Source organism: Bombina bombina, chromosome 5 (assembly GCF_027579735.1).
Source record: "Bombina bombina isolate aBomBom1 chromosome 5, aBomBom1.pri, whole genome shotgun sequence".
Taxonomy (NCBI): Eukaryota; Metazoa; Chordata; class Amphibia; order Anura; family Bombinatoridae; genus Bombina; species Bombina bombina.
Window position 1 is genome coordinate 262,864,410 of NC_069503.1, and position 26,179 is coordinate 262,890,588.

At 37.9% G+C, this 26,179-nt stretch overlaps 1 protein-coding gene across 1 annotated transcript in view; it reads right to left on the reverse strand.

Moving 5' to 3' along the window:
• The window catches only part of CACNB2 (calcium voltage-gated channel auxiliary subunit beta 2), a 535,276-nt gene that overhangs the window by 326,727 nt on the left and 182,370 nt on the right, over window positions 1–26,179 (reverse strand). The window lies entirely within an intron of this gene.

Consider the following 26,179-nt stretch of genomic DNA (forward strand, 5'->3'; position numbering starts at 1 on the left):
CTCTCTCTCCCCCCCTCTTTTGCGCTCTCTCCCCCCCCCTTTTGCGCTCTCTCTCCCCCCCTCTTTTGCGCTCTCTCTCTCTCCCCCCCTCTTTTGCGCTCTCTCCCTCCCCCCCCCCTCTTTTGCGCTCTCTCTCTCCCCCTCTCTTTTGCGCTCTCTCTCACCCCTCTTTTGCGCTCTCTCTCTCCCCCCCTCTTTTGCGCTCTCTCCCCCCCCCCTTTTGCGCTCTCTCTCCCCCCCTTTTGCGCTCTCTCTCTCTCCCCCCCTCTTTTGCGCTCTCTCCCTCCCCCCCCCTCTTTTGCGCTCTCTCTCTCCCCCTCTCTTTTGCGCTCTCTCTCACCCCTCTCTTTTATGCTCTCTCTCACCCCTCTCTTTAACGCTCTCTCTCTCACCCCTCTCTTTTACGCTCTCTCTCTCACCCCCCTCTTTTGCGCTCTCTCTCCCCCCCTCTATCTCTCTTTCTCCCCTCTATCTCTCTCTCTCTCTCCCCCCTCTATCTCTCTCTCCCCCCTCTCTCTCTCTCTCTCTCTCCCCCCTCTCTCTCTCTCTCTCTCTCTCTCTCTCTCCCTGTCCCTCTCCCTCCACCTCTCTCTCTCCCCCCTCTCTCCCCCCCTCTCTCCCCCCCCTCTCCCCCCCTCTCTCCCCCCCCCTCTCTCTCTCCCCCCCCTCTTTTACGCTCTCCCCTCTCTTTTGCGCTCTCTCCCCCCTCTGTTTTGCACGCTCTCTCTCTCCCCCCTCTCTCTCTCTCCCTCCCCTCTCTCTCCCCCCTCTTTCTCTCCCTCTCCCTCTCTTTTGCTGTCTCTCTCCCTCTCTTTATCTCCCCTCTTGATCTCTCTCTCACCTTTCTTATCTTTTCCCTACCCCCTCTCTCCCCTCTTTTGAGTTGTTTTCAGCTCTCAGAGTCTCAGTCTGTACGGCCTTTCACGGGCCCGCCTGGCCCCGCCCCCTTCACGCTCGACCCGCCCCCTTCACAGACCTTCACGCTAGGCCCCGGCCCCGCTCGGCCACGCCCACTTCTGCTCGAGTCGCACTGCTGAGACTTAGGGACTGTAAGGCCAGGTGTGTTTGTCCTCGTGCTGTCTCTACTGCGCATGACAGCTTCGGACAAACACACTTGGCCTTTTATAGTATAGGATAGTTACATTGTAGCTAGCTTAAGGTTTATTTTTATTTTACAGGCAAGTTTGTATTTATTTTAACTAGGTAGAATAGTTACTAAATATTTATTAAAGTGACACTGAACCCAATTTTTTTCTTCTTTGATTCAGATAGAGCATGCAATTTTAAGCAACTTTCTAATTTACTCCTATTATCAATTTTTCTTTGTTTTTCTTTATTTGAAAAAGAAGGCATCTAAGCTTTTTTTGGTTCAGACTCCAGAAAGCACTTTTTTTTAATTGGTGGATGAATTTATCCACCAATCAGCAAGAACAACCCAGGTTGTTCAAAAAGGGCCGGCATCTAAACTTACATTCTTGCATTTCAAATAAAGATACCAAGAGAATGAAGAAAATTTGATAATAGGAGTAAATTAGAAAGTTGCTTACAATATCATGCTCTATCTGAATCACAAAAGAAAAATCACCTAAATTAAATACAATTACCTAAATTACAATCCTAACTAAAAAAACCTAAGCTCCCTATTGCCCTGAAAAGGGCATTTGGATGGGCATTGCCCTTAAAAGGGCATTTAGCTATTTTCTATTGCCCAAACCCTAATCTAAAACTAAAACCCACCCAATAAACCCTTAACAAAACCCACTAACCCCGAAGATCCACTTACAGTTTTGAAGACTGGACATCCATCCTCAACGAAGCCGGGAGAAGTCTTCATCCAAGCCGGCAGAAGTGGTCCTCCAGACGGGCAGACGTCTTCATCCAGGCGGCATCTTCTATCTTCACCCCATCCGGCACGGAGCGGGTCCATCTTCAAGACATCCGACGCTGAGCATCCTCTTCCAACAAAGTCTTCTTCCCAAATGAATGTTCCTTTAAGTGATGTCATCCAAGATAGCGTCCCTTGAATTCCGATTGGCTGATAGAATTCTACCAGCCAATCGGAATTAAAGGTGAAAAAAATCCTATTGGCTGATCCAATCAGCCAATAGGATTGAGCTTGCATTCTATTGGCTGATTGCCTTTTCAGGGCAATGGGTGGGAACAGCACAGTGCGATGAGTATCGGACTAGTGTTAACTAACAGTCATCGATGTTGCGGTTATTTGGGTTTTTCCCAACTTTATTTATACCATTTCATTACTGTCCATGAACAAGCACATTTCTCTAAAGCTAATCTTTTATTTTTCAGCTGTTAATGTCCAAGAAATAGCTACATTTATACCTCAGCAAAAAATATCTAATAGAAAGTTATTTTTATATTTGTTATCCAAAAAAATCTGTTATATGATACGTTCACATAAATTAATGTGTATTTGTATTTCTAGAAGTCATGATATGCTTTTATCTCATTTTTGTTATAAATGATTATTAATGCTAGAATGTGTACATATATCTTTGCACATACTATATATATATATATATATATATATATATATATATATATATATATATATATATGTGTGTGTGTGTGTGTGTGTGTGTGTGTGTTATGTGACATATTTACATGTCCCGAAATTCCTTTTTTTTGTTCAAAACAATGTTGTCTTTGATATCTCTGTGTTTATTTATACCGTTATATGTATATATTGTAAATGTATTATTATTCTGAGCAGGAATAATTGCAAATATAACATGTAATCAATATCATATGTATTTATTTGCAATCAATGGATATTTTAAGAGATGGGTCAGTTTTCTCTCTGTACCTAAGTAACGCCTCCTGATTGCAATCTAGTTTTAAAAACCACCCCTTCACAGGTGTTATAAAATGGGCTGGCATATAAGATGATCTTTCTTACTGGAAAATAAATTCAAAAGAAGGAAGAAATACACTTAAAATAGCATGACAGTAAAGAGCTGATTTTAATTTCTGCTGTATCTGAATCATGACAGTTTAATGTTAGGTGGGCTAACCATTTGAGCTATCAGCTTAAGAGTATATTGAATCGAACATCAATTCGAATTTTAAAATCATTGTCTAAAAAATTACACTGTGTTTCCTAATGTCAGCATCAATGTTTATCTTTAATACTAATTTCACATATACATACTTTTAAAGTATAATACACAATGTAAAAAATGGCACAAGTTCTGATGAGTGATCAATGACACAAGTATAGAGCATTTTGAGTCGTTAGTGATAGTTTAAAATGTATATTTGAATCAGATTGGCTGATGTCATAAATCATGTGTTTATGCAAATTCCAATAAAAAGTGGTTGAAAAATTCACTAGTGTGTGGGTTGTTTAGGAGTTTGCGTCATAATTGGTGTGAAAAGTGTTGCGTCAAAATGCGAGAGTGGGACTTGTATTACATGGCTTCAACATGGTACACATAGATTTTTCACAAAAGAAAAGGAAGTTAGCTATATTATGTTGTGCATTTCATTTTTATCTCTATATCTATTAGTGCGACAATTTGGGGCAAAACTTTGCAGAAATAATATTGTCCCCTTGCTTTGTAATGAGAGACAAATTTGTAGCATAATCCATAAGTAGTAAGGTATTTTTCATTTTTATCCCTATATCTACTAGTGCACCAAATGTGGAGCTATAATATTGTTTGATTTAGAGAGGGTATACAATTTTAATAAAGTTTCTAATTTACTTTTATTATGTAATATACTTCATTCTCTTGCAGCATCTAACATAAGTTTTCTGTGTTTTCAGACTCCCATTGAGTTCTATGGCATCCGCAAACTCAAAGGTGGCGATTAAAATCTAAGTACGCTGCGTCGGAATAGACGCAAGCGTACCTGTTAAATTTTTGATAAATTGGGAAAAGGGTCAAATAGAGTCAGATGTGAATTTGAAACATCTGTAATGACGCAAGCATCGATCTGCGTCAGATTGAGATTGCAGGATCGTATTTTACGTCACAGATTTCAACATTTGCCGATATTGGCACATTGATAACTACAGCGGATCAAGCTTGCGACAAATACGACACAGAATTCAAGCGTATTTGCAGTTGACGCTTTGATAAATAGACCCCTTGGTATCTTTATTTGGAAAAGCAAGAATGTAAGCTTAGGAGCCGGCCCATTTTTGGTTAAAAATGTGGTTATAAAAAAAATGTATTGCTCGCAAGAACATCTTATGTTAACACAGGATAGGACATTAAGGGCCTGGAGCGGTGGCTCATTACAGGAGGCGCTTCCCCCTCGGTAAATCCGAGGTTCTGACCACAATTGGACATTAAACTTATCTACTCTGAACATAAGGATTATTAACTCTGCAAAGGAAAACAATTAAATATTCCTTCTAGAAATCATACTCTCTGGTGATGTCCGGAATGGCGCACATGGCGGGAGAGGACTACCTGCAATGACTCAATGTGCACTTACAATAAATTGAAACCCTTATTCAAAAGATTATGGATAAAGCCCCGTATGACTATCTACTGAAACTCCTGTATGCGGAGAGGAAGCCTGCTGAACAGCTGATCAAGGCCCTCCTGGCAAAGTAATTTCTCCTGGCCTGATCCAGTTAAAGTAACAGCCCGGCTCCACGCAAGTACAAAGGGACCCGGGCAGCACTTTGCATTGTGCAAAATATAAAACTGCTGCCAAGTCTACAACAGATCCTAACGCAACAACCCGCTGACTACTTTAGTGATCACAAGGGACATTGATGCATAGCTGTCACCTTGAATGGGCCTCAACCAATAAGTCTGTGTCTTCGGGAAGCTATGGGGAGTGCAGGCCGTACCACGGCCTGGATGACAACAGGGCAAGACACAATAGGGCTGCCCTCGAAAAGCACAATAAATTTGCCAGTACAGCCACCAGCCGAAAGGCTGTAGAACCCTACTCATTCTCAAGACTTGCCGACGAATCCATTCCAGAACCACAAAAAAAAAATCCCTTGCTCTCACAATGGCGGATATATTTTTAATATAGAAGAGGGATAGCTCTTAGATGCTTATAATAGACGGTGTCAAAGTGCCATAAAGTTTTAAAGGTTTTTTTATAGTTACATTCACCATCCTAAAGGGACCATTTTGAATTGACTTTGCTCACAGGGGATTTGTTTTGAGAGATGGCATATTTGAGAACACCCAAGATAATTAGTACACTTAAGGTTTCTTCAGGAATCTGTAATTTAAATAATCTGCTCACCAGTTGGAAGCCATGACATATCATAATACTACCACATAATATTAATATTGTTGAATTTCTAACTCTCATAATAGGACAACCTTACAACCCTAACCATAAAACCTCACGCACGCTCTGCTATACATCCTAGACACCACATATCATTATTTAAGAAGGTTTACTAGTTCAACTCTTGAGGAGTCCACCAAAGTAACATTTGAAATGTTATTCAATACATTATCTCCTTCTCGTTGTGTACATATAACACTTTGTTTTCCCTATGTTGCATTATGATTGACTGAACATGTTTGACCAGTTTAGTTCATTTATTGCTATGCTCTTTTTCTTTTCTTTTTTTATGCTATAAGGCCTACTGGAGAAGCGAAACTGAAATCCTGCTATCCTATAAACTAGTAGCCCAGTTGGGGTTCTTTATTTCTTTCCTTATTATTCATAGCCCTTTCTATATTTTATTTTTCTGTTGCAATCAAACCAACAAATGCTCAAGGGGCAACATTGGTTCTATACTGCCCCTATTTCTATCAGTTCTTTATTTTATTAGAGGCTCAAAAGTGACCTAGATTGATTTTTACGGGGCCTAAAAACTAGAACTGTTTCCATTTTTGTTAGTTTTCATTTATGCAGGCTCTTTTTGCATTTTCTCTGTATAATCAATGTATATTATGCCTGTATGTATCATTTGCTTTGACAGTCCTTAATAAAAAATAATAAAAAAAAAAATCTTGCATGTGTCCAGTTCTTTCTGCAGACATGCTGCATTTTCTGCAATGGCATCTCAGATCACAGCATGCTCTGCCTTGGGGCATGATGGTACAGCAGAAGTCAAGTCCTACAAAAAAAAGTGTAGGAACCCACAAAGACTTCCACCCCCCTCACAATTTATATTGTTTTATACACACACTGTATTTATATTTTGAATGGTTGCCTTTGGACCTGAGTCTCCTCCTCAAAGCAAGCCACACAGAAATGTAAGCACCATGTGTTCCACACAGTGCAGGGTGATCACACAGCAGGACCGCTGATAGGCTTGCATTTAGTGTATTGTAGGAAGTGTTACTGCCCATTACTAGAGGATCTCACTATCCCTCTAAACAGCCTGTGCTCCAGCTCCTCTCACCAACAGCAGAAGTGTTTACTGAAACATTTCTGTTCTATGGCCAGGGGGAACTTAGTTCCACCTGCAAAAATAGTGCAGGAACTCCGTTCCCATGCGTGCCTGCTGGACTTGACCCCTGTGGTACCGAGACTTTTGTAAATGTTGGGAGGATGGATTACTCCTGGGTAGTAAGAAGTTGTTAAATAACACTAGTTAATATAAGAATCTTATAGTGAGCGTTCTACTTCAAAAAAATAAGTATTAAAGGGCCATTATACACTCATTTTTTCTTTGCATAAATGTTTTGTAGATGATCTATTTATAAAGCCCATAAAGTTTGTTTTTTAAAAAAATGTATAGTTTTGCTTATTTTTAAATAACATTGCTCTGATTTTCAGACTCCTAACCAAGCCCCAAAGTTTTATTTGAATACCGTCAGCTACCTTCTCCAGCTTGCTCCTGTTTGTGTAAAGGGTCTTTTCATATGCAAAAGAAGGGGGAGGGGGGAGTGTCTTATTTCCCACTTGCAGAGTTAAACTGAAAGCTTCTAAGTAAGTTTTTAAATGATTTTATACTGGATTTTTATATCAGTATCTGTGCATTGTATTCTTTATAGTAGTGTCTATTACATGCAGTTATATGAAAATGAGTGTATACTGTCCCTTTAATGTTGAAATCAAACTCATTCCTAAAAAGCATATAAAAAGGTATTATATAAAAGGTATATTGTCTTTTTTATATCTGTCTCTAATTCTACTCAGCAGGAAATATCTAAACAACCAATATAGATGTAAAAATCCATAGTTATTCTAAGGCTAATATTTGCTTGGAATACATCATTATGTCCAACATGTAGTCACTGTTTAATATTCTTTTATTTACACCCTGGACAGTGAATGCAGGAAGTATTTTGATATATTTTACAACCTACCCCTCTCTGTCAGTTATCTATATTTATCTACATTTCCTGACCCTGAGGCAGTTGTTAAGTGGAAGCCATGATTGTTGGCTATAAGTTCAACACCCTTACATGTTCGAAGGGTCAGAGAAATGATCAAGCTCTGAAACTGTTGCCACTAGCTAAATCAAGGCCTAACAGATTTAGACAATGTTCTAAGACCTTACAAAGAAATCACTAGTATAGCAACTGGAAGTGTGTCCAAAATTTTGTATGGGCCACATTTACTGTTTAGCAGAAACATGTTCAATGTGTTAACTTCTTTTCACTTAGAAAATCAGGGGTGCCCATACTTTTGTATACAACTGCATATCAGGTCCAATATAAGTTGCTGCCAAGCAGAATTCAGCATAAAAAGTAATGCAAAATATGAGCCCTGTGTCTTGTTATAAAATCTCTTCTAGGTTCAGGAAATTTCCCAAGTCCTGTAGTCTGAAAGTCTGCATTTAGCTAATAAAACATTCCCACTGTGCACTCTCTCTGACTTGATACCCTCTTCTAAACATTTCAAGACCATGGAAGTGACTAGAAGCCAAGTCTGTATCAAACACTTATCTCTATTGGTGTCACAAACAGTCTATTACTTGATGTGCGTATGTGTAAACAAAACTTTTTAAGTGAGTCACAATTTCAGCTGGCTAATATACTCTTGGCAGCACATCAGAAGTTATTGCTGTCAAAATCTAGCATTTTGTATTTCTGCTCTTTGCTTACTCATTTGTCTCTTCTCGGCAGACTGTTGTTTCTAGTGTAAAGCAGCTCAACTTGAGCAAAAATATCAATAATTATTTATATTTTCTTACTGAAATAAACTATGGAATTCAGGAAGTATTTTTATAGCAATATGCATATTAGGATATATTTAATACATGACCAATTTTTATGTGAGGGTTAAAAAAAAAAAAGAAGAAAAAAGTATATATAGCAAGTAATTGCCATTTGCAGGGCTGCTACTAGAAATGTTGGGGCCCCTGACTTAACCATTGATCAGAACCCCCCTCCCCCCCTTGACATGTGCAATTTTTGACCAAGTGACTAAAACGTATATGCACTTTATTCTTAAGTGTAGTCAAACTTGGAAAATGTTGTAAAGGTAGTAACATACAAACACACAGACACACTCATACACTGAAACACACACTCACACATATGGATTCAGATATAGACACTCTAGCAGACACGCAAAGTAACACACTCAGACACAGACACTCAAACGGATACTCAGCACTTGTTTACATTGACCTGACAAGTAATGAGGTAGACTACAGTTCTGTCAAAAAAGGAGGTTTACAAAACAAAATATGGAGTTCTGATTATCTTTTTGTCAAGGAAGATGCCAATTAAATGATGACAACAGCATGCAGTGGCTGAAAGGAAGGGCCCTGAACTGCCTAAACAATAATTTAAAGATTAAATGGTGGATTGGTGACTTCCGGAAAGGTCTGATTAGTCTCAAAGTCTGTAGAAAGATGTGAATAATCAGAAGTAAGGTCAAAATGTCCTAAAAGGGAACAGACAATGGACACACACACACAAACTCAAACTTGCACATACACCCAAGGAAACACCGATAGAGACAGCCTCAGAAAACACAATAAGACATACACACACAGAGAGAGACAACCACATAAAACACAGAAATACACACACACCCTCACTGAGACATCCACAGAAAACCCACAAAGACATACACACACTCTCACAGAGACACCCACAAAAAATGCACATGCATACACACACCCTCACAGAGACACCCACAGAAAACAAAGACAAACATACATACACACACCCACCCTCACAGAAATATCCACAGAAAACACAGAGACATACACACCCACCCTCACAGAGGCATCCAGACAAAATACACAAAGACATACATACACACACCCTCATAGAGACACCCATGGAAAAATAACAAAGACATACGCACACACCCTCACAGACATCCACAGAAAATGCACAAAGACATACACACCCACCCTCACAGAAATACCCACAGAAAAAAAAAATGCACACACACTCATAGAGACACAAACAAAAGCACAAAGACATAAACACAGACACCCACAGAAACACTCACAGGAGGTAACATTTCTGCACATTGCATCCCCTAAATCAACAGTGTGTGACATGCATGATAAAAAAAAATGCAGAAATTAAGAGATTACTTTTGAAAGAATCATATTTGTAAATGTGCAAACAAAAATAATTCTGTGAATTCAAAATTGTACATTAATGGTCTGGGTAAATGGCTAGATGAAGAAAAGTAATTTTAAAAGGTTGACATATGTTTTTTTCCCCCCATTTTCCCCAACCAAATATAGTGTACAAATGTTCCCATCTGTCAGCTGTACTTATGGATTTTGAAAATGCTGTACTCTATTATATATAAACGCATATCTGCCAAAAGGGCACCTACCATTGTGTATTGAGGAGGAAATATTCCTGCATGGCTTTAAATATATAATTTCAACAGCATTGTCAAATAATCATAAATACACTGCTGCTAAAAAAAATGTGTTTTTATGGACTCCAGGCCCCATCATACAACTACTACCACACTGAAGTTACAATCCGAAATTGCACAAAGAAATAAAAAACATTTGCTAAGTAAGTCCTACCTCATTTGCAAATGAAAGTGATCTGCCGTCTGACTCAGGCACACACTGTACAAACAAAGTGCCAAGTCTGTCTCACACTGTGCATAGTGGTTTAGTGCACACTCAGAAATCCTCTCAAATGCTAATACTTTACTCTGTGTAATAACATTTCCCATGCTCAATTAGCACTCTGCTGTAGTACCCACTGGTGGCTGACAAAATTTAGAAAAAAAAAATGGTTCTTGACTCATGCCCACCCCCCCCCCCCCGGCCCATTGGGCCCCTGACAGGAGTCACCCCTGTCACCACCTGATGGTGGCCCTAGCCATTTGTACCAAAAGTTTCCGGTTATTCCTCAAGAGGAGTCCATTTTCTTTTTCCCTGATTGTATCATGGGTTAATGGGTATACTTTTGTGCTAAGAAAGAGACATTGTTTAGTGTTTTTCCATTTTTATTGCTCTAAATATTGTCTCTAATGAATTAGTAACACATTTTTACATGAGTCATAAGCTACATAGAGTAAAGTTTCTTCTCATTTGAAACAGAAGACATTGGCATATTGGTTTATTTTTTGGGTGAAACTGAGGTAAAGTTACAGAACCCTCTCACATTCATTACTCTGAACTTGCTGTCTTGCTGGTTTGTGTGAGTGAGGGTTAAAGGGACATAATACTCATATGCTAAATCACTTGAAACTGATGCAGTGTAAGTAACTGTAAAAAGCTGACAGGAAAATATCACCTGAGCATATCTATGTAAAAAAGGAAGATATTTTACCTCACAATCTCCTCAGCTCAGCAGATGCAGGTAAAAAAAAAAAAATGAACAGCAGCCAATCAGCATTAGCAGTGCTGAGGTCATGAACTATTTTACTGTGGTCTCATGAGATTTGACTTAACTCTCATGAGATTTCATTGTAAACTTCCTTACACTGAATAGGGAAATAACAGAGTGCACGAGGCTCATCCCTTTGGCTGACCCAGGACAGACATACTGATATGCTGCTTAGAAATTCTTTACAATGGGATGTGGCTACTGAGGAACTTTTGAGGTAAAATATCTTTCTTTTTTGGGGGCAGTTTGTGCCCTCACATTGTTAATTTATATTTTTTTATTTTTTCTCATTTGTATTAATAACAACTTCAATAAAGCTTTTTGAAAACTTAAAAAAAAAATATATCTTTCTTTTTTACATAGAGATGTTCAGGTGATATTTTCTAGTCAGCTTTTTACAGCTATACTGCATCACTTTCAAGTGTTTAAACATTTGGGTATTATGGCCCTTTAAGTGAACTTTTAGTTAGAAGATGAGATAATTTTCTTTCCAGTGAAGAAGCGCAAGATCTCTTATTGCCAATGCCAGGATCAGACTAAACCAAGCTGAGGAGTGTGGGTGTTTTCTCCTCTCCCAATCCCCTGTGCCTATGTTTATCCTTCACCAGCGCTTTAAATATCACTTAAAGGGACAGTACACTGTAAAATTGTTTTTATATGAATGTATTTTCAATGACTTGTTATACCAGCTGCAGAGTATAAAATTTATGAGAAATTGTATTTTCAGGTTTATTTGTGTATATGAAGTAGCTGGTTTTATGCTTTTAAACCACAGCCCAATGCAATGGGTTGAGTTTCAGGTAATATCAGATCTCATTATGTTATCAGTTTGCGTACACAGACTTGCTTTCTTATCTTAAATTTGTCTGGACAACTAAAGCCCAATACACAGAGAGAACAATGAAAATGATCATTTTATTACTTAACTATCCTGCACCCCACTGTGAGTGTCATTTCTTCTGCTGGTTGTATTTACTTAGGCTATTCAATAGCTAATACTCCAGTATCAAAACTTTCAGTATAGGTTGGGAAACCACAAGTTAAATCAGCTTTTTAAAAGGCCAAAATAGGGGTAAAGGAGCTACTTGTAAACAATTTAATACACTCCAGCAGGTAAAATGGATCATTGGGAACAATTTAAATGGGAGACATTTTTTGGGTGAACTGTCCCTTTAACAGTTAAAGGTATTCCAATATCTCTATAATGCTCATGATCGAGAAGCAGTTAAAGGGATAGAAAGGTCAAAATTGTGCATATGTGCATTTTAATTTTAATTATACAAATTTTTGCAATATACTCCCATTAGCAAAAAAAATTCAAGCAAAGTGATTTTTTTTTTCCTGCAGTATAAACATATCAAGTGAGGGCCTGTGCTCCAATATTAAGAAACTACACCTTTTCAGAGAGCTGGCTGTTGTGTGTATTGCTTCTGAAGATGTAATATGTGTCATTCAAACCTCTGGTGGCTCTCTAAGGAGGTGTGTCTTAAAGGGACAGTCAAGTCTAAAATAAACTTTCATGATTCAGATAGGGCATGTCATTTTAAACGACTTTCCAATTTACTTTTATAACCAATTTTGCTTTGTTCTCTTGGTATTCTTAGTTGAAAGTTAAACCTAGGTAGACTCATATGCAAAAATTTTAGACCTAGAAGGCCGCCTCGTAGCTGAATGCATTTTGGCAGTTTTTCACCACTAGGGGGCGTTAGTTCATGTGTGTCATATAGATAACATTGTGCTCATGCATGTGGAGTTAACTAAAAGTCAGCACTGATTGGCTAAAATGCAAGTCTGTCAAAAGAACTGAAATAAGGGGGCAGTTTGCAGAGGCTTAGATACATGGTAATCATAGAGGTAAAAAGTGTATTATAACTGTGTTGGTTATGCAAAACTGGGGAATGGGTAATAAAGGGATTATCTATCTTTTTAAACACCAAAAATTCTGGTGTTGACTGTCCCTTTAATACTAGTGCACAGGCCCTCACAGGATATGTGAGTATGCTGCAGAAAAACAGTAATAACATTTACTTGAAGTGTTTTTGCTAACGGAAGTATAGTGCAAAAATGCTTCTATTTCACATTGAAATGCACCATGAACATTTTATTTTTGACCTTTTCTATCCCTTTAATGTCAAAAACTAATTTTTGCATAAAATTTTTTTTTCTACCAACCATAGTTTCCAGATTTGTATTTAGCCATAACTTAATATATATCACAAACACACACATATATATATATATATATATATATATATATATATATATATATATATATATATATATATATATATATATATATAATAACCCAATAAAAGTTTGATTTGTATTTCATAGCTGCAAGGCCTAGTAAAGAACCGCCCGTACCAAGCTATATTTTAGGTGGCATTAATGTCTTGAAGACTCAAAACCAGGGAGTCGGTTCTTAAGTTTAAGGAGCATGTGGCTCCCTGGTACCTGGGTTCATCTAGCCTCGGTGTAGGGCCTGCTGTTCTCAGTTTCTTTTTTTTATTCACTAAGGGGTCTTCTCCAGCCAGTTCCTATGTTACTCTATACAACTCTAGACCCTTTACTGAAGCTATACAGAACTCTACCACCTGTCATTTGTCTCCACTTACCATGTTTTTTCCTGTCTCTGTCACATTCACAATCCTTTGAATTGAGCACCTATTTAACCCGTTTGCTACCAGGACTTTCAGAAAAAACTTGGTCAAAATACCAGAGAATTTTTAGCATTTTTGCTTTCACTACATTTAAACAGAAATGAAGCTTTTTTTTTTTTTACAAATCAAAACTATATATATTTATTTTTTTAGTAGACAGCCCAAGGTATTACCAAACAAAAGTGCTGTTATGAAAGCGCACACATGTCCGAATCAGGCAACTCCAGCTGTAACAAACCTTTACCTCCTGAATCTACTGCAGAGAGTGGGTGTGAAAGAGACAAATTATGTCAATGCTGCTGAAGCGTGTCTGTTCCACGTGCAAAAAAGTCCAAATAGCAGCACACTGCAACATAAGATCTCAACGGTTCTAATAAAAATATATTGTATCGGATTAAAAACACATAATAAAAAGTCCAAACAGCACACATAAAACAAAGTAAGTAGAGAGGACAGAAATCACACTCAGACACGTTTTGTGCGCATGCGCACTTGTTCAATGCATACCTGATGACCTGTCCATACCGTAATATATACAAAACATGTAAAGATATACATACTAGTCAAATCACAGTCTGAGCCAAAGTGTTGGATGTAGATACTACGTCAACAGTACGCTGGGCAAAGTACTCTGTGACTTAGTACCTACGTCCATTTGGCATAAGTGGTCAAGACACTGCTGCTGCCGTATACATTTTTGGGAAGAAATTTCCATTTATAACATATATTCTTTAAGCTAGGAAACATATGTCAACCTACTATTTCCATTGTTTTGAACTTGCCAATTGATTATTTTTTGTCGCTTTAACAGCCATCTACACCTTAATATGTAACTGGGAATTGATTATACGTTGTGACCTATTTAGTGTAATTGTACTAGCTCTGCAGCCAAGAGAGGCTATAGCAAAGTACTACAAAAGGCAACTAAAACAATTTTATGTATTATTTTGTGTTAATTCATTTGCTGTTTGCCTCCAGTTCATAGCACAGTTGTATCCAGTTTATTTTCAAACATATCTTTAGCTAGTCTCCCATTAAAAAAAAACAATAAACATAAGTATTTTATTTATTCTTTATAGGACACATGTATCCAGTGTTTTACAAATTTCTTTAGATAGTCTCCTATCCAAAATAAAAGAAAAAACTTAAACACAAAAGTCCCCACATTTCTGTTACACGTTGCACTACATTGCTTCAGCTGAAATGTTATTCAGTTTCCTATTGTCTATGTAAAACAGAGCTATTGGAAAATAAAACTACTACATCTCAAATTTAAATTCTGTAAAGATGTAACATACATTAATATACTGTGACCAGATATGGGGGGCACTTCATCAATGACAAGGAACATACTCAAAACAAAAAAGATGAATGGTAAGACTAGGTTTTGGTTGTAGCATTTCAAACCATTCATGTTAAATTAAATAGTGAATGACAATAATAACTGCCACTAATATTATCTAACAATTTAACATTCAACATTGCTGAAAACATATAGATAATATATACCAGGCATAATCAATTGTAATTCCTACCAGTCATTTTCTTCTGATTTTGCAATATAAATATAATATTCACAACAGATATCAGTTTACAATAAAGTACATTAGTTATTAACCATAAACTCAGAGAGTAACCTCTCTGCTGTTTTACTCTATCTCGGATGTTCAACTGCTCTCTGTCTGCAAATAAACTCTGTCTGTGCTGCTCAACGTTCTGCTAACAAGTCGTCCACCCCCCTCCCAAACAGATACCACCAAAAAGGTACTCATACTTCTCCCCCTCCTTTTACACATTACACCACCACAGCATGCAGGGAACTATAGTTCCCTGGCTGCAAAGTTGCAAACATCTGCAGATATTGCATTCCATAGGGATGTAATGGACATAAAAATAATATTAGCGTGAACAATGCGTATGTATGTGTGTGTAAAATAAACATCCATGATGAAAAATGTACGTTTTGACATCACTTCAAAGGGACAGTGTGCTTAAAAATCAGGACAATCACTTTAAAAGCAGGACTCCTGGTCACACCAAATTAATATTAATGTAAATTATCTCTGAATTAAAGGAACAGTAAAGTCAAAAGTAAAACAATATGATTTGAATAGAGCATGCATTTTAGAACAACTGTTAAATTTATTTATATTATCTAGTTTGCTTTGTACTCTTGGCATCCTTAAAAAAACATAGACTCATGAGGACCAAGAGGACTTGAGGACCGTGCAGGGGTCAAGTCGGGCGGGAACGCATGGGAACGGAGTTCCTGCACTATTTTTGCAGGAGGAACTAAGTTCCCTCTGGACAGAGAACAGAAACTCTTCAGTAAACACTGCTGCTGCTGGTGGGAGGAGCTGGAGAACAGTCTGGTTAGAGGGATAGTGAGATCCTCTAGTAATGGGCAGTAACACTTCCTACAATACACTAAATGCAAGCCTGTCAGCGGGCCTACTGTGTGATCACCCCACACAGTGGAACACATGGTGCTTACATTTCTGTGTGGCTTGTTTGGGGTTATTTAGCTTCCCTCAGCAGAAATAGGACTAAAGTGGGTAAGACTCTGTGACAGAGGAGGAGTCTCAGGCCCAAAGGCAACCAATTCAACCCTTCATTTGATTTTATTTGCTTTCATTAACCAAAGTGTACAGATTATATACATGTAATTACAGTGTATATACATATATATATATATATATATATATATATACACACATATATATATATATATATATATATATATATATACACATATATATAAAACAATATTAATTGTGAGGGGGGTGAAAGTCTTCGTGAGCTCCCACACTTTTTTTTTTGTAGGACTTGACCCCTGGGACCGTGGTTGAGAAATATTGAGCTACTGTAACCGACATATTTTTAATGTTTGTGCAATTGTAGGAATTCTCAGTCTGCACAAGCAATATTGCCCATTTTCTTAATGTATCAGTTTGCACACTGTAGCAAACTGACGGTCAAACAACAGTTTGCACTTTGCACTTTGCACATTCCATTAGAAAATGCATATAAGTGAGTTAAGTAAACAAACAGTCACTTGCTGAGCAGTGTTAGCTCATTAAAACCTTGGAATGCTAACATTTTACAACTTCCCTAATTAAAGGCAGAAGCTTGATGAACCAACACGAAAACAGTAAAAATCAAAAGGAAACAAGGATAAATGAGACCTTTTCCTGTAGCTGCTCACACTGTTCAGTGATCATTTAGGGGATTATTTGAGATTTATTGCTAATACAATAATGTTGTCATTAAGACTAATGCAAATAATATTGCACCAATTTTATTATAGATTAAGAAATAAACAAATCAGTGTGTGAGACAAGGTCCTATTAAATTATTTCTAGTTTGGTATCTTTATGATACATTTGTTTTGCTCAGTTTCAGTTTCTCTACAATTATTTACATTCCTGTTAATGTGTTTCTATGGTAATAGGGTACCATAGCTGATCACATGTTTTGTGGGGGGAAAGAACCCCAATTTAATTTGCCATTATTCTGTCCACACCCATTGCTGCAGGTATGCTGCTTTCACCAGGGAACCCTTGGTTTTGCTTTTCAACTGAATTTAAAGCATTTCCTCTTTTAATCTCTCATCCTCACTGCCTCAGCATTGTCTGTCTGGGGGTTTTATACAAAATCTCCCTCAACACCCTTCTGATGGTTTATTCTTCTACAGTGCACACTAGGCAGACTCAGTAGTCTCAGTAGTCACTCATCATCACCCCTATGTAACAAATTCTACTTCTCCCTGTTCTTATTAGTATTTAAAATAGTCAGACCTTTAGGAATGTTAAAACAGTTACATCTCAGGTATGGAGAAATAGTGAGCTGCAAGAAGAAAAAAAATGTATATACATACACACACACACACATTTATATATATATATATATATATATATATATATATATATATATATATATATATATATATATCCTTGCATACCGGACTGCACCACCGTCCCAAATTGTCAAAGCACTAATATGCTGTGAAGAAGCTGCACTGGAACTTCCTAGTGGCGAAACACGTGTTGCGTGTTTTTACATGACTCGGAGTGGGCCACCCAAGTAAAACAGAAGTCTTTTAACTACTCCTTTGACCATTTGGGACGGTGATGCAGTCCGGTATGCAAGGTGATATCGATGTGGAGTCTGGATGAGTAAGAAGTGGGGAAGCGGTCTTCAACAGTTAGAAGATACTCAAAGCATTTGGAGGTGGTGATATTTAGAGGAGTCCCTTGGACGAAAGTATATCTCTCAGTAGGAGTACCCCTGAGGCTTGATTTGCTTGATATACAATAACTTTGCCATTAACACTGCCTGCTCTGATACCACCCTCATGCTGAAATGTAACTGCTTCAATTGACTGCAATGCTTGTCACTAAATGCTTTATTGCAACTGACATATCCCAATGCTATACATTAGCTGACTCTGAGCAATACCAATGCCATATACTACTTGTCTATATGATTACCATCAAGTGATCACCTGCTTAATATCATATGAACTGCCTTCCCAGGATGCCTATGTAGTACATGCTGATGCTGAATTTGAGTATAAGTGCTATATTATCTGAGGGAATCTTTGAACTTAAGTTTATATGTCTGCCAACCATTGATTCCTCTATTGATGTGCAATATGATGTATTTCCTATATGACTTTACATGATTTTTATGATTGTACTACCATAGGATTACTTTTTCTAGTTATATTGGCCATAGTGTATGCTCTAGCTTCATAGACATCTATTTTATCTGGGGTCCCCTATCACTAAGGCCATAGGTGTGTTTTTAATATATTTAAGGTGTGCTATATATTCTGTACTTTTTTTTTTTTTTTTTAAAGATTAGCATTTAATAAAGATGAGTATTTTTTCTGATTTATGCATTTTCTTGTTCTTGACCCTTGTGGACCACCTTATACATGCAAGATCTCTATAGACTATATATCCTTTTTCTTATGGGAAGTGCTGGCTAGGACATCTTTTAACTTTGTTTTTCTTTTCTTTTTCTATATTTTTATTAGCGTTTGATTATTTATTTAAATTACCGATGTCCCCTGTGCACCTTGGGATACATATATACTCTTAGTTATCCCAGGTTTTCCAATGTGATGACCATTTTTGGGGGTTTTCTTGAGCTGGTATGATCATACAAATATTTTATACATATACAGTCATATGCAAAAGTTTAGGCACCCCTGACAATTTCCATGATTTTCATTTATAAATAATTGGGTGTTTGGATCAGCAATTTCATTTTGATCTATAAAATAACTGAAGGACACATTAATATTTCAGTAGTGAAATTAGGTTTATTGGATTAACAGAAAATGTGCAATATGCATCCAAACAAAATAAGACAGGTGCATAAATGTTGGCACTCTTGTCATTTTGTTGATTTGAATACAAGTAAATACCTAGCACTGATTAATTGGAACACACAATTGTTTTGGTGAGCCCATTAAGTCTTGAACTTCATAGACAGGTGCATCCAATCATGAGAAAATGTATTTAAGGTGGCCAATTGCAAGTTGTTGTTCTTTTTGACTCTCCTCTGAAGAGTGGCAACATGGGGGCCTCAAAACAACTCTCAAATGACCTGAAAACAAAGATTGTTCAACATTATGGTTTAGGGGAAGGCTACAAAAAGCTATTGCAGAGATTTAAGCTGTCAGTGTCCACTGTGAGGAACATAGTGAGGAAATGGAAGACCACAGTTCTTGTTAAGGCCAGAAGTGGCAGGCCAAGTAAAATATCGGAGAGGCAAAGGATGGTAAGAACGGTCAAAAATAGCCCACAAACCACCTCCAAAGACCTACAACATCATCTTGCTGCAGATGGTGTCACTGTGCATCGTTCAACAATTTACCGCACAAGAGAAGCTGTATGGGAGAGTGATGCGGAAGAAGCCTTTTCTACACACACGCCACAAACGCACATTTGGACAAGCCAGCTTCATTTTGGAAGAAGGTGTTGTGGACTGATGATGAATCAAAGATTGAGTTATTTGGTCATAACAAGGGGCGTTATGCATGGGGGCAAAAGAACACAGCATTCCAAGACAAACACTACCCACAGTAAAATTTGGTGGATGTTCCATTATGCTGTAGGGCTGTGTGGCCAGTGCCGGCACTGGGAATCTTGTTAAAGTTGAGGGTCGCATGGATTCCACTCAATATCAGCAGATACTTGAGAATAATGTTGAGGAATCAGTCACAAAGTTGAAGTTACGTCGGGGCTGGATATTTCAACAAGACAACGACCCAAAACACTGCTCAAAATCTACTCTGGCATTTATGCAGAGGAACAAGTACAATGTTCTGGAATGGCCATCCCATTCCCCAGACCTGAATATCATTGAAAATCTGTGGGGTGATTTGAAGTGGGCTGTCCATGCTTGGCAACCATCAAACCTAATTAAACTGGAGATGTTTTGCAAGGAGGAATGGTCCAAAATACCTTCATCCAGAATCCAGACACTCATTACAGGCTATAGATAGGGTCTAGAGGCTGTTATTTCTGCTAAAGGAGGCTCTACTAAATATGGATGCAAGATTTCTGTTGGGGTGCCTAAATTTATGCACCTGTCTAATTTTGTTTTGATGCATATTGCACAATTTCTGTTAATCCAATAAACCTCATTTCACTACTGAAATATTACTCTGTCCTTCAGTTATTTGATAGATCAAAATGAAATTGCTGATCCAAACACCCAATTATTTATAAATGAAAATCATGGAAATTGTCAGGGGTGCCTAAACTTTTGCATACGACTATATGTGTGTGTGTGTATATATATATATATATATATATATATACAGGGAGTGCAGAATTATTAGGCAAGTTGTATTTTTGAGGATTCATTTTATTATTGAACAACAACCATGTTCTCAATGAACCCAAAAAACTCATTAATATCAAAGCTGAATAGTTTTGGAAGTAGTTTTTAGTTTGTTTTTAGTTATAGCTATTTTAGGGGGATATCTGTGTGTGCAGGTGACTATTACTGTGCATAATTAGGCAACTTAACAAAAAACAAATATATACCCATTTCAATTATTTATTTTTACCAGTGAAACCAATATAACATCTCAACATTCACAAATATACATTTCTGACATTCAAAAACAAAACAAAAACAAATCAGTGACCAATATAGCCACCTTTCTTGCAAGGACACTCAAAAGCCTGCCATCCATGGATTCTGTCAGTGTTTTGATCTGTTCACCATCAACATTGTGTGCAGCAGAAACCACAGCCTCCCAGACACTGTTCAGAGAGGTGTACTGTTTTCCCTCCTTGTAAATCTCACATTTGATGATGGACCACAGGTTCTCAATGGGGTTCAGATCAGGTGAACAAGGAGGCCATGTCATTAGATTTTCTTCTTTTATACCCTTTCTTGCCAGCCACGCTGTGGAGTACTTGGATGCGTGTGATGGAGCATTGTCCTGCATGAAAATCATGTTTTTCTTGAAGGATGCAGACTTCTTCCTGTACCACTGCTTGAAGAAGGTGTCTTCCAGAAACTGGCAGTAGGACTGGGAGTTGAGCTTGACTCCATCCTCAACCCAAAAAGGCCCCACAAGCTCATCTTTGATGATACCAGCCCAAACCAGTACTCCACCTCCACCTTGCTGGCGTCTGAGTCGGACTGGAGCTCTCTGCCCTTTACCAATCCAGCCACGGGCCCATCCATCTGGCCCATCAAGACTCACTCTCATTTCATCAGTCCATAAAACCTTAGAAAAATCAGTCTTGAGATATTTCTTGGCCCAGTTTCAGCTTGTGTGTCTTGTTCAGTGGTGGTCGTCTTTCAGCCTTTCTTACCTTGGCCATGTCTCTGAGTATTGCACACCTTGTGCTTTTGGGCACTCCAGTGATGTTGCAGCTCTGAAATATGGCCAAACTGGTGGCAAGTGGCATCTTGGCAGCTGCACGCTTGACTTTTCTCAGTTCATGGGCAGTTATTTTGCGCCTTGGTTTTTCCACGCGCTTCTTGTGACCCTGTTGACTATTTTGAATGAAACGCTTGATTGTTCGATGATCACGCTTCAGAAGCTTTGCAATTTTAAGAGTGCTGCATCCCTCTGCAAGATATCTCACTATTTTTGACTTTTCTGAGCCTGTCAAGTCCTTCTTTTGACCCATTTTGCCAAAGGAAAGGAGGTTGCCTAATAATTATGCACACCTGATATAGGGTGTTGATGTCATTAGACCACACCCCTTCTCATTACAGAGATGCACATCACCTAATATGCTTAATTGGTAGTAGGCTTTCGAGCCTATACAGCTTGGAGTAAGACAACATGCATAAAGAGGATGATGTGGTCAAAATACTCATTTGCCTAATAATTCTGCACTCCCTGTATATATATATATATATATATATATATATATATATATATATATATATATATATATATATATATATATACACACACACACACAGAGAGAATATGAATGATAACACAAAAACTTTTCTTTCACTCATGGTTAGTGTTTGGCTGAAGCCATTTATTATCAATCAACTGTGTTTACTCTTTTTAAATCATAATGACAACAGAAACTACCCAAATGACCATGATCAAAAGTTTACATACCCTGGTGATTTTGGCCTAATAACATGCACACAAGTTGACACAAATGGGTTTGAATGGCTATGAAAAGTAATCATCCTCACCTCATCTTTCATCAAGTGCTGCACTGACGTTTTTGGATTCTGAGTCATGGGGAAAGCAAAAGAATTGTAAAAGGATCTGCGGGAAAAGGTAGTTGAAATGTATAAAACAGGAAAGGGATATAAAAAGATATCCAAGGAATTGAGAAAGCAAATCAGCAGTGTTCAAACTCTAATAAAGAAGTGGAAAATGAGGGGTTCTATTGACACCAAACCACGGTCAGGTAGACCAACTAAAATTTCAGCCACAACTGCCAGGAAAATTGTGCAGGATGCAAAGACAAACCCACAAATAACTTCAGGTGAAATACAGGACATGTGGTGTGGCTGTTTCAAGATACACAATAAGGAGGTACTTGAAGAAAGATGGGCTGCATGGTCGAGTCGTCAGAAGAAAGGCATTACTACGCAAATGTCACAAAGTATCCCACTTACAATATGCCAAACAGCACAGAGACAAGCCTCAAACCTTCTGGCACAAAGTCATTTGGAGTGATGAGACCAAAATTTAGGTTTTTGGTCACAACCATAAACCCTACATTTGGAGTCAACAAGGTCTATGATGAAAGGTACACCATTCCTACTGTGAAATATGGTGGTGGGTCGCTGATGTTTTGGGGATGTGTGCGCTACAAAGGCACAGGAAATTTGGTCAGAATGGATAATAAGATGAATGCAGTATGTTATCAAACAGAACGCCTCATTTTCCACTTCTTGATAAAAGTTTGAACACTGCTGATTTGCATTCTCAATTCCTTGGATATCTTTTTATATCCCTTTCCTGTTTTATACAGTTCAACTACCTTTTCCCACAGATCCTTTGACAATTTTTTTTCTTTCCCCATGACTCAGAATCCAGAAACGTCAGTGCAGCACTGGATGAAAGATGCAAGGCTCTGACCTTTTATACACACACACTAATTACAAGCAAACAGATCACAGGTGAGGATGGTTACCTTTAATAGCCATTCAAACCCCTTTGTGTCAACTTGTGTGCATGTTATCAGGTCAAAATCACCAGGGTAGGCAAACTTTTTATCAGGGTAATTTGGCTAGTTTCTGTTGTCATTATGATTTAAAAAGAATAAAAACAGTTGATTGAGAATAAATGGCTTCAGTCAAACTCAAACACTTACCATGAGTGAAAGAAAAGTTTTTGTGTTATCATTCATATTCTCTGAAAAATGGACAAGAAATCATAAATTCTGCCAGGGTATGTAAACTTATCAGCACAAATATATATATATATACACATATATACACATATATACACACACATATATATATATATATATATATATATATATATATATATATATATATATATATATATATATATATATATATATAACCAAATAGAGCAGCAAGTCCAGCACTTTCTTAGGTAACCCTTCACTGGGTATAACTTATTGTAGTTTTACCTTTGCAGTGCACATTTGCCTGGGAGGCCTGCCATACTCCCATATATAATCCCAAAAGTAGACAATGGCAACAGCACTTTTCTTTAAAACACTTCTTCTTTATTTAAGCAACATTATGATTAAAAACATAGCGACGTTTCGAGCCTCTTGGACCCTTCCTCATGCTATAGATTAAGAACAAACATCTCCCTTATATACACTTGTGTATATTGTGTGGCTTAATTAATTGCAAGATTTTACCTGAGCTTAGCTCATGTTGGTATCCCCAACCGGTAAGGTTCTAACTAAAAACTTTTCAACTTTATTTTTTAACATTTATTTCTCAACATTTAAATGTGTAATTGTGTACAGGTAATGTCATTAAAATCCTTTGAAATATATACGAATTTACAATGTTCTTTCATAGAAGAAATGCTTAACATCATTCTATGTAGGGGAGACAATTAACCCCATCAGGGACAGAATAAGTGCACACAAGTCCTCTATAAGATGTAAGGATATGACATTACCTGTCTCATCACATTTTATAACAGCAGGGCATACTGTTAGCCAGTTAAGGTTTACGGTCATAGACCATATTCCTAAACCAAGGAGAGGAAGCAATAGAGAGTTGCTACTTAAAAAGAAAGAAGTATGGTGGATAAAAAATCTGAAAACTCTGTATCCGAATGGATTAAACAAGGATTATGATCTGCATTTGTTTTTATAATTGTTTTTAAATTCCTGTGTATAATAACTGTGGACATGTGCCTATTTGAAATATAATGTAAAAAACATATATACCAAACTACATAATTATACATTTAAATGTTGAGAAATAAATGTTAAAAAATAAAGTTGAAAAGTTTAGTTAGAACCTTACCGGTTGGGGATACCAACATGAGCTAAGCTCAGGTAAAATCTTGCAATTAATTAAGCCACACCCTATACACAGGTATATATAAGGGAGATATTTGTTCTTAATCTATAGCATGAGGAAGGGTCCAAGAAGCTCGAAACGTCGCTATGTTTTTAATCCTAATGTTGCTTAAATAAAGAAGAAGTGTTTTAAAGAAAAGTGCTGTTGCCATGGTCTACTTTTGGAATTATATATATATATATATATATATATATATATATATATATATATATATATACACATACACATACACATACACACACAGTCAGTATCTCACAAAAGTGTGTACACCGCTCACATTTTTGTAAAAATGTTATTATATCTTTTCATGTGACAACACAGAAAAAATGACACTTTGCTACAATGTAAAGTAGTGAGTGTACAGCCTATACAACAGTGTAAATTTGCTGTCCCCTCAAAATGACTCAACACACAATCATTAATGTCTAAACCGTTGGCAACAAAAGTAAGTACACTCCTAAGTGGAAATGTCCAAATTGAGCACAAAGTGTCAATATTTTGGCCACCATTATTTTCCAGCACTGCCTTAACCTTCTTGAGCATGGAGTTCACCAGAGCTTCACAGATTGCCTCTTGAGTCCTCTTCCACTCCTCCATGATGACATCACAGAGCAGGTGGATGTTAGAGACCTTTCGCTCCCCCACCTTCCATTTGAGGATGCCCCACAGATGCTCAATAGGGTTTAGGTCTGGAGACATGCTTGGCTAGTCCATCACCTTTACCCTCAGCTTCTTTAGCAAGGCAGTGGTCGCCTTGAAGGTGAGTTTGGGGTTGTTATGTTGCAATACTGCCCTGCGGTCCAGTCTCCGAAGGGAGGGGATCATGCTCTGCTTCAGTATGTCACAGTACATGATGGCATTCATGGTTCCCTCAATGAACTGTAGCTTCCCAGTGCCGGCAGCACTCATGCAGGCCCAGACTATGACACTCCCACCCCCATCACCATGCTTGACTGTAGGCAAGACACACTTGTCTTTGTACTCCTCACCTGGTTGCCGCCACACATGCTTGACACAATCTGAACCAAATAAGTTTATCTTGGTCTCATCGGACCACAGGACATGGTTCCAGTAATCCATGTCTTTAGTCTGCTTGTCTTCAGCAAACTGTTTGAGGGCTTTCTTGTGCATCATCTTTAGAAGAGGCTTCCTTCTGGGACGGCAGCCATGCAGACCAATTTGATGCAGTGTGTGGTGTATGGTGTATGGTCTGAGCACTGACAGGCTGACCCCCACCCCTTCAACCTCTGCAGCAATGCTGGCAGCACTCATACATCTACAAAGACAACCTCTAGATATGACGCTGAGCACGTGCACTCAACTTCTTTGGTCGACCATGGTGAGGCCTGTTCTGAGTGGAACCAGTCCTGTGAAACCCTGGTATGGGCTTGCCCACTGTGCTGCAGCTCAGTTTCAGGGTCTTGGCAATCTTCTTATATCCTAGGCCATCTTTATGTAGAGCAACAATTATTTTTTTCAGATCCTCAGAGAGTTCTTTGCCATGGAGGTAAATATATATATATATATATTACCATTAAGCCTGCGGACAAGGGAGGAGCAGTGGTGATCATGAATACACAGGACTACATCACAGAGGGAAATAGACAATTATCAGATCAAACTTATTACAAAAAACTGGAAAAGGACCCCACCCAGGAATACACTTTGCAACTTAGAAAACTAATTAAAACATTCCCTAAACACACGCAACATAAACTGGACAAACTGGTGCCCTCTAACCCAAGCATAGGGACA